Here is a 10,980-nt window from a genome sequence, read left to right as displayed (position 1 = left end):
CTTGGCTAGCAGGAAGGCTCAGGTTTCTGTAAAGCCCAGTTCTCTGTTTGACAGCCAGATTCTGACTGGGAACTATATATATTCTTGGCAATCTCTCCTGAAAGGAATTTGGATTCTGACTGTGCAATTGGTGTTGGAATGCTGTGTGATCTGAGTTCACAGATTGTTTCATTTTCTTTCATGCAGTCTCCTTGATTTTTGCTTCTGTAGTTTGTCTGGTTTGGTCAAATTTGAGTGGGGTAAGAGAGACTAGGAAGAAATGTGAAAAAGCCCTGGAAGTTAAGTATTACATTGCCTGGAGTACAGTATCTGCCAGTTACAGCAAAATGATTGCTTCTTCAGCCTGATAGCAAAATGTTTGCTTCAAAAAGCCAGGACTTGTGTTCTAGTCTCACCGCCAAGCGCATGACCCAAATTTATTTAATTGTATGTGTTGGAATATGGACCTGCTTGTGTGTGTGTGTGTGTGTGTGTGTGTGTGTGTGTGTGTGCACGCACAAAGTATTGCAGTGTGCTCTTCGCTGACCTAATTTGGATGCATATACAGTACAACGCTCCCTATTAATGATAATGTCTGTTTAATGAGATCAGCCTAATAGACTTGGTTACTACTGCAGTCTTTTTTAATGGCTGTCTTACGTAGATATTGTTATAAAGAGGGGACTGCGTGTGAATTTTAATCAGCCATTTAATGACCATCTGTTTGAGGCCAACACTGACATCAAAGTCACTTGCTTTATACTCTAGCTTCCTTGGAAAGAGAATGTTGGTGGACTCTCCACATGAGGTGTGGTTCTCTGGCCAAGATTTTCTTTTAAAACAAAAGGGCAGGTCCTTCAGAATGCAGAGAGACTAATATCTGGGGGAGGGAAGATAGTGATATCCAATGTCTCCTTCAGGAGTTAAACTGAGGGGAGGGAGAGAGAGAGAAGCTTTAAGTTCTTCTCAATGCTTCTTAATACTCCACCATGCGGTGGAGATAATATAAATCAGTGCATCCTGTGGCTGCCCAGGCCAATCCCCTTCCTCTTCCAGACCGTTTTTGGGTTGAACGTGCTCCCTATTCCTACTAGATATTTCTCTGTCAATAAATCCAAGGGTTGTGTCAGCTCTTTTGGCTGCAGCATTGCACTGGGAGGTCATGTTCAGTTGGTTATTCGCCATGACCACAAAGTCCGTTTTAAAGTTGCTGCTTTCCAGGATACAGTCCCCCACACATTGTGGTTCCTGGATGTGTGACCTTGCATTTGGTTGCATTGAAATGACTTGGAAATTGCTTGTTAATGGAAGGATTCTAGAAATCTTCAAATTTCTACTTTGTGTGCATTTCCCACCAATTAATTGCAAGTAATAAATTTGGGGAAGAATTATTACTTATTCATCTTTTTAAAGACTTATTATGAAAATATTACATTGCAATTATTTTTATTAGACTGTATAAATTATTACAAGAGTCTACCTTTAAATCTTACAACTGACTGATTTGCAACTGGCTAGTCATACAAATTGGGGGGGACAGTCTAAGCCCAAGTAATTTTTACTTAGCAGCACAGAACTTTCATGGTCAAATATTTTACTGGTTCACTGAGTATTTCTTGACTGCAACTGAATTCATATTTCCATTTCTTAAAGATTAAGTATAAATTTACTTGGATCATTATTGCCCATGTCTTGATCTGATTTACACATCACTGGGCCCTGTTGAACTCAGTGGGCTTGCTCAGAGTGTAAGTCAAGGCAGAATTTAGCCCTAAATCTGTCAAAATAGATGCTCCAGTAGTCTGCAAGGCTATACTAGGAAATTGTAAGTAAGATGACCAGCTACAGCTCAGATATTCAGATCTGCACCAGTGCTTGACAGGTTCAGAGAGTGGGATAACTTCTCACAGCCTTGTACTGGTTTTAGAGGTTATTGGAAAAGTCTTTAGGCCTGAGAAGTCAGACAGATGCATCTCTGAGGCACAGTTCTTCACCTGCTTCCCTTTTTTAATTGGGTGGGGGGATTTTCTTACTCCCCTTTACAGAGTGCGGCATGGTCCTCCCTCACCTGGTTCCTGGCCAGTATGTAGGGAAGTGCAGATGTGCCTGTATCCCTCTCTGCTCATCGATTTATAGGGCAAGTATTGGGCATACAATCCCTACTCTACCTCCTCCCCACTTGTGCCTGAAGCTCTGGCACAAGGTCTTACCCTTCTGCAGGGATGTGGATTTAGATTCAATCCATCCTTGATTGTACTGCATAATATATCTTTTCCTCCTCCCCATTTGACTTGATGACTTGACAATAGCACACTGCATAACCAAGCAAGAGGTGCATTTTTTCTTTATGAATTAATGGCACTAATTATTTCAAGATAGGAAGAAGTGACCCTTTTTTAATTTCTGCTGCTGCATGCAGAGAGAAAGGAGAAGCAAGTCGTTTGCTATCAACATATCTTCATCAAAGTTCTGGAAGGAAAAACTTTTCTGCACACACAGGTCATCAAACACATTTGTTTCTGAAAGGTAGTCATAAAACTAAATGAGGCATGTGGAGATAAATGCAGCAGCATCTATTTCAATGATTAGACATCCAATTAGGTGGCTTCATTTGAATGTCTGATACAATGCAACCTCTGCTCAGTGGATCGGTGTGTCCTGATGTTTTGAGGAACTGTACAATGTGTTAGGATCTGTGGATACATTGGGAACTGCCTAGGTATAGCAAAGTACTCCTTAGAGGTACAGAAGTAATCTCTTAGCTATTATGGGCTACATTCTCCTATATGCACCACTGGGTGTGATGGAGTAAGTGTGCAGAGAAGCAGACAAAATTCCTTCTAGAGGTTCCCAGCCAGGACACACTGTGGCAATATCTTTTCAGTGTGTATAGTAAACTCCTACCTCTATACTCAGCCAGCTCCATTGGCCAGTACGAAGCAGGGGTGGAGCCGTGGCCTACTGCTCCCTCCCTGCCTGAAGGAACTTTAGAAAAGAGCAGGGACCATGCTGTCTTGTTGGATTTTAGTGAGCAGAGTTGCAAGAATGGGAGTTGGTGTTTCTTGTGCTCCCTCTTGCTGAGCGTCTGCCCAGAGGCTGCCAGCATTTGGTCCTTGGTCATTATTCAAGTATGTAGCTGACTACAGTGGGATTGGGTCCTAAATGTGTAGGTAACCAATTAGCCATATTAGATGGTGTTTTAAAAGTAAACTAAAGAGCCAAGTGTGTAAGACCATGATTAGGCCAGCCATGATGTATGGGGTAGAATCCTGGCCAATGAGGAAGAGAACTACTAGTAGTGGTGTTGGAGCAGCTTCATTATCATTCCAAGGTCCTTAGGAGTGGGGCATCAGGATTCCTTGGTTTTTCCTTTCATGCAGATTCCCAGAGTTATACCTTAGCTAGCTGAATTAGGTATTGGGGACTGGAGTGCCCCTTGTGGATTAGCTGGACTGTGTACAGTTAGCTGAATTGGGCATATGAAAGTGAGTGAGAGAAAAAATCTCACTTCGAGGGGGATGGAAAAGGAAAGGAGGAGGAAGAGGGGATGACTTAAAAAATCTTGAAATTGCTGCTAGAAAGTCTTGGGAGACTGTTGTTTTCAACCCATGTTTGGTTATTTTGAAGAACTTCCAATTAAGCTTTTAAATCTCCCGAAATAAATATCGTGTAACAGAATAAATGTTAGTCAGCCATTGGTGACTGCTAAAAATTGTATTGAAACTCATGCTGAAGTTAACTTTCTAACTACCAATTCTCAGGTGAGGTGTAGCAGGTAATTTAGTACTCGCACCTCTTCTACTCATTCCCCAAATCTCTGGTAGTAAATTTATAACTCTTATCTCATTTATTGCAAGGAAAGAACTATGGCTGCATTTGAAGCTGTTTTCTTTAAAGTCATGTGATTTTGCTAATCTTACTCAACATTGTGGCTTACTAAAACCATACTGGGAGTTAAACATAATGGGACAGCCTGGATAGGTACTTGGGAGCAGAGTGTAATAATGTCTAGGTACCTGTAGGTCACTAGGAAGTGAAAGGTAAAATATTTTGGTGCTTACATATTTCTTTAATTATTTTTATATAGAGACAGGGCTGGCTCTAGGTTTTTTTGATGCCCCAAGCAAAAACATTTTTGCCCCCCCCCCCTTTTATTTGTTTGCACTTTGCAGTGTTTTTTTTTGTTTTGGTTTGGTTTGTTTTTGTTTGTTTTTTTTGACTGTTTAAAATTAAAAAGAAAAATGAAACCAGAGAATTTGTAGTTAGTGAAATAAAACAATTTCCTACTAGTGTACTCATTTAATTTTAACAAAATCACAATTACAAACACTGATACTGGTCACGTTAAAAGAATGCGTAATGCTATAGCAGTGTTTGGAGTGGAAAAAATCATTTCTTGCTATAAATTCTAATACTTTTAGAGAAGACGTTTTAGGACTTATTAGCTCAGATAAAGCTATGTCTGGTTCAGACACAAGCAGCTGCCAGCAACTCCAGACCCAGAGAGGCAGCAGCACACACAGATTCCCCCTGTCCCGTCACCCCAACTTAGTGGAAATCGGGTACATGGGGGGGGGACACATCCCGCCATTAATCGGCGCTCCCACTCCTCCCTCCCCCGCCAGTGCCGGCTCTGGCTTTTTTGCCGCCCCAGGGAAAAAAGCCTCCCGCCGCGCCCCCCCCCCCCCCCGCCCGGCGGGGGGGGGGCCCCGGCCCGGCCGCGGGCCGCCCCCCCCGACCGGCCGGAGCGCCGGGGGGAGGGCGGCGAGCCCGGCCGGGGCTCCGCTCTCCCCAGCGGCCAGAGCGCCGGGGGGAGGGCGGCGAGCCCAGTCGCGGCCCCGCTCTCCCCGGCGGCCAGAGCGCCGGGGGAGGGCGGTGAGCCCACTGCGGCTCCGCTCTCCCTGGCGGCCAGAGCCGGAGCGCCGCGCCGCCCCCCTCCAGGTGCCGCCCCAAGCACAAGCTTGGTGGGCTGGTGCCTGGAGCCGGCCCTGTCCCCCGCAGAGCAGACAGAAGGATGCTCCCAGTCTGGAGTGGTCAGGGGCGACTCCAGGGATGAACGGAGGGCTGGGGAGGAGAGGGGACAGGAACAGCAGCGGCTGCACACATGGAGCAGGGTGGAGGAGGGCCTCCCCCCTGTAGCTCAGGTCTCTTCCCCTCTCCCATGCTGCTGCTCGCCTGCCTGCCGTGCTGCCTCCGTCAGCCAAGCGAGCCTCTCGGCAGCAGGTCAGGTGGGAATGCAAATCCTCCGCACAGCAGAATGCCACCCCTGGAAATGTGCCACCCCAAACAGGTGCTTGCTTTGCTGGTGCCTAGAGCCAGTCCTGTATAGAGTTCACCATCATGTATCCAGGTGCTATGTAAAATACTGAACTAAAGTTGAGTCTAGTGACTGAATGAAGCAGCCACTTTACTAAACAAAGAGTGAAGGAATATGACCCCCCAAGAAGAAGTGGGTGAAATGGTCAAAGATTTTCTGATTGAATTGTAAAAGAACTTACACTGAGGCCTCAAGATCTATACAGTGAGACACTGGTGGACATAAAATGTGACTTTGGAGTTTTCCCTGCTGCTTTAACGCAACCATCTTCGTCTACACTGCCTTGTCTGCATTACTGTTTTAGAATGTTAGCTGACACCTTCTAACAATACACCTTTAATTCATAGTCAAGGCAATCATTGAATGTAGTGGAAGATGTGACATTTCTTTTGTTAAAAAGAGCCCAGGAGTCTACTTGGCTAAAGCATGGTAGAATAAAACTTTTTTCCTATAGAACATATATATAAACTGTTGGTTTAAGGATTTCAGCAACTAATGGTCTTCCTATAAAGAAATTTTTGAGGTGAAGTCAAACCTTAGGAGTCAGGACCTTCTCAGTGAGGGTTTTGGTTAATTGTGGGGTGTATGGATAATGAAAGTCCCCCATGCTTAACCCCAGACTTGGACAAATGAGATCCCCAAACCAAGAAAGCCATGGTTCTTGCCCAATTCAGATGAAATCTCAGGATGGAACACACAGACAGCCCAGCCAACCTCAACAGCTTTCAGTGGGCAAATAAGATTTTGGTGCTAATGATACAGAGAGGCTAGGTCTTGTGTTATGAGTACAGGACTGTCAGTCAGCAACTCTTGAGTGAGTTCTGCACTCAGCTATAAGCCTAACTTCACTGTGGCTTTGGGCTAGTAACTTATCCTTTCTCCCCAGTTTCTACGTCATAAAGTGAGGACAATAATACCTACCTCACAGCAGTCATGAGAATAAATGTTTGTAAAATGTGTTCATGGTGAAGAGTGCTAAGAACTGTTACTGAGACTTGAGAGAACACAAGCGTCAGCCCTCAACAAGAGCCATCTCTGGATTTAATTGTTACTTTATTTTGAAGCCATGGTCATGGATCTATAGTTGAGGTTGCAGCCAGTATACAGACTTCCAAGCTCAAATTGAGGGAAAACTTCTAGTGGAGCAGAAAATATTTCTGAATCTCCTTTCAGTTTGACAGACAAGTAGATCCATGACTGCAGAGCCAGGATATAGACGACATTGTATAGAAAAAGCAGCACAGACTCACACCTGCATTTCAGTTCCCACCACCTGCGTCAAAACTATTCCACTGCAACTTAATGAAAACATGTTCAGTGCCAGAAGACCTAACGTATTCACAGTATTGACAAAAATTGGATGGGTATCCAATGTGGATAGTAAGAATATGGAAAATATTTGTTCATCATGGATATGTTTATCGGTAGAGATCAAACTTTTCATATATTGAGGGATCAGGAATATTGACAGGATAAATTATTTTCCTATGATTCAGGGACATAGCAAGTAATAAAACATTTGTTGAATCAGCATACAACTTGGCATGATATGATTTATCAGCTCATAAGGTAGCTATAAGACCAGGTATTAGTAGGGCCATAGGCCTTGAGGCTTAGGTACTATAGTGGTGGGCTCTCTAGAAATACTTCTTATTTCATAGTAACAGTTTTCAAGCCCCAGTCATGCAATCGGATTTACTAGTGTGATCTGTGAACACACCAACGCCCTGTTAAGGTGAATAGAACTCCATATATGTGCAGGGAATTGGTGGTAGTGCATTCAGCTTCAGAGATGGGCCCCATATAGTGTAAGCAGAGACTGTGCCTTCATAGACACTATATACAGCACCTAGCAGGTAGGAAATGCTACTGAAAACAAAAATTATTAAAACAGCAAATAGGTATTATTTAAAGATTCACCCCCAACAGATCTCCTATGAAAACAGTAGCTGTGTATGGTATGACAGAACATACCCCTGTGGTCACACCCTACGCACTGTTGTAATAATGTCTCTACAATATGCCTTATGAGGTATCATTTCAAAACTCATAACTTGCTGTTTAGTAATATCATGGCAAAATACACATAGCAACATTATATGCAAAATTATGAACATAACATGAAATCATGATTGAAGTATGTTTCACAGATAAGTCTGGGGGGTGGCTAAACCAGTTCCTCAGAGACAGAGGGCAAGCTGATGTCTCAGCCAGTGTCAATAGCACTACCTGCTAAGTGGCCATTCTTTGGCAAGGAAGCGGGTAGGGACAAAAATCAACATCTTAGCAAAGAAATAGCATAGGGTTCCCTTTCTTCACCAGACTGCCTGTCGCCTTGTTTCTGGCTGGAAATACTTCTCAAAGGGAGAACAGGACTATAAAAAGAAGGAAAACAGCTCTTGGACTGGGGGAGGAGGGGGTTCTTAACCTGAAGAGTTTGGCCAGTAATCTGCTGGAGCATGTGGTGAGAAAGTTTGCTTTGCAACTAAGTTAGTTTCTTAAGCAAATATTAGTAAACATTTTATCTTTATTTTTCTTGTAACCATTTCTGACTTTTATGCCTCATTACTTGTACTCGCTTAAAATCTATCTCTTTGTAATTAATGAACTTGTTTTACTGTTTTATCTAATCGAGTGTGTTTATGTTGGAGTACCTGGGGTCTCTATTTAAAGTAATAAATTGGTATGTTATTCCCTTAAAGGAATAACAAACTTAATATATTTGTAGTGTCCAGGAGAGGGCTGGGCAGTACAGGACATACAATTCTGGGGGAACATCTAGGACTGGGGGGGGGGTGTTGGGGTTACCTTGCTGCATAACCAAGACTAGTAAGAGCCAATGTTTGGCTGGCTGTTGCACTCACAGACATAGCTAGGAGTGACTTACATGCTGGAGGCTGTTTATGAGCAGTCCATATTGGAGGCTACAGCAGCAAGGCATTTTAAAGGGCACTCCAGGTTACAGGTCACACAGCTACTTATTAGTCTGGATTGTGCCCCAGTATGTCTCATTTGGCTTCTGAGGTTTTAGGCACATACTGCAAGGTACTGTATAATAACCATAGTGGTAGTAATATCATAGTAATATGAACAACATAGTCAAGCTATTAGTAATATTTGAAAATTACTTGTATTAATCATTCATTATAATGCCTTGGTAATATGAAACTGAAATTGGTTTCCTTATCCAACTGGTTGCTTTCAGTGACACCTGTCTACTCTCATATTATTGTAGGGTTGCTAGACAACCATGTCAGAATAGATTTCTTCCCACTACCCTATACAAGGACCTTAAAACAAAATCTCATTCACATGGTACACACAAACCTAACTTTGTGACCGGGCTTGCTGTCTGATTAATCCAAGCCTTCTGTGAATAAGGCATAGCACATACACTGAGATGTTCCTTTCAACTTTTGATTGTTCATTAATGACGTGGACAGACTTGTCTTTCCACTTTTTTTTCCTTTTCCTCTTCACTTTTTTTCGTCGTATGTTGGTAATCTAGGGAAGAGATTGTGGACACTAGTGTGTCAAAAATGCCCGTAAGATTGTTGTCATGTTCTGTCAGATTCCTCCTTTTAATCTTCCATCGGGGATTTCAGGACAGAGGCTGGTAATGGCTACCTGAATATTCTCAGCTGATTACTCTAACAATACGATAACTTACTTGTGAAAGCAATATTTCAGGTACTGATTTTTTTCTATGTATCTGTTCGTAATAAAGTACCATTTTTCAATGGCGGCCATAGGTACCTGTGATGCAGATTGACATCTCCATTTCATTACAATGGTAGATACAGACCTGGGGTGTCTTGATGGAGCCCAAACATTTTGCCAGGTACAACAACTGCACCTTGAGTAAAGGCAGCATGCTATAAAACGTTAAGCTTTTCAGAAGGCATTGGAACAGCATATGTGTATCCACATAAAGGTAGTTTTCTTTTTGGTCTTTTCATCTTTTCCAGTTACTGAGAGATGAACTCTGACAGATAGTTGAATGACTGCCCTCTGGACAGAATCTTCAGGCAGCTGGATAAAAGCCCTGGGAATTCTGAAATACAGATCCGATGATACTTTTAACTTCATTATTTGGAGTTCTTTTGAATTCCTTATCTGTCAGCATTGCTGTATTAAAAATTCATCAGCTCTGAAGCATTTATTCCTGTAGATAGACTTGCTACAAGATGCTTTTTTCTTTTCTTTTCAATTTATTGCTGCTTTACTAGGTGAATGTTTTTTATTTTTCTGTCCATCATATTAAGAGCGGATGTAACTTGCAGCTCACATCAATGCATCAATGCCTTAGAATAATGCTATTAATGCATTAGAACACCAGTTCACTTTCATGCAATTGGAGCACCTCACCAGCTTGATGGTGGGATATCTTGAGCTCTCAAGTTCAGAATCCCCTTCCACTTAATCCAATGAAACTCATGTGACCTTAGTGGAGTAACTCCCGATTTACACCAGTAAAAATGAGATAAGAATGTCATTTAAAATATGTGGTGGCACAAATATTATCACTGTATTAAGTTATGCATCTCCGCCTCCATGTGTGTGTTCAACTCTTATTTGCTGCAAGTTTGAAGACCCTAAGTTTTAAGACCATTATTGAAATAAACAAAAGTTTGTTGTTTTATTCGGATTACTCTAAATATTCACCTGAGATTTTTATTCTATATTGCATGCATGTTATATTTTTTAAATCTATGAGAATAGCAAAATTCTTCCCTTGGTGCTCTGGGTATAATCTATATTTCTGTAGCTGTTCGTGTGTGTGTGTGTGTGTGTGTGTATATATATATATATATATATATATATAACTATTTAATACAGAGTCACTGTATTAAAGTGACTCTATTTAAAGTTGCATTCGGACGTGTGTCAAAATGTTACTAAAATCTAAACTGTATAGGGTACTATCTTTCCCTGTATGGCCAAATCCCAAGTGTTCAAAAATCATGAGTCAATCCACCAAAAATAGAGAGAGTGGCTTAAAAATCATGAGAATAAATAAAAAAAAATTGGTTTCTTTTTATTAGCTTTTGAGTTTTTTAACCTTTGGATTCACTTTTCTTCAGGCTTTTCTCCAACCATGAGGGCTAGACAGTTTTAAAATGAAAAATAAATTGGCATTATCACAGGACTCCAGGAGCTAGGCTTTAAGGAAAATACAAAATATTACAAGGCTCACAATAAAATTGTGAGCGTTGGCAACACTGCTTTCCCTATAAGCCCAGCTAAGTCAGATAAGGTATTTAAAGACTTTCATCTCATTGAGCTCTGCCTCTATTCCTCTCCATTAATTGAGACAAATCCCAATTTAAAGCTGTTATCTGATAGCTAAATGTGATTTCTATAAGCTCTATAGCCTCTAAGAGGTATGTAAGACATCCAGAACCACCTGAGGAAGAAAACGCAGTCTTCACTCTTAGGTTGTTTGCAACATGTCAGAGACAGTTTATTCTCAAGCAATTGCAAGGGGGAGAGTGCGCACGGACAGGGATTCCCCCTTCCTAGGCAGGTCTCCGCCAGATAAACAATTAGGGCAAGCATTTATACCTTTTGTTGCATACAATAATGATCATCAGCCGCATCTTGTTTATAGGTTTCAGAGTAGCAGCCGTGTTAGTCTGTATCCGCAAAAAGAATAGGAGTACTTGTGGCACCTTAGAGACTAA

This window comes from Terrapene carolina, unplaced genomic scaffold (genome assembly GCF_002925995.2).
Source record: "Terrapene carolina triunguis isolate 2854851 unplaced genomic scaffold, T_m_triunguis-2.0 Scaffold789, whole genome shotgun sequence".
Lineage (NCBI taxonomy): Eukaryota > Metazoa > Chordata > Testudines > Emydidae > Terrapene > Terrapene triunguis.
Note: the sequence above shows the minus strand (reverse complement) of the source record.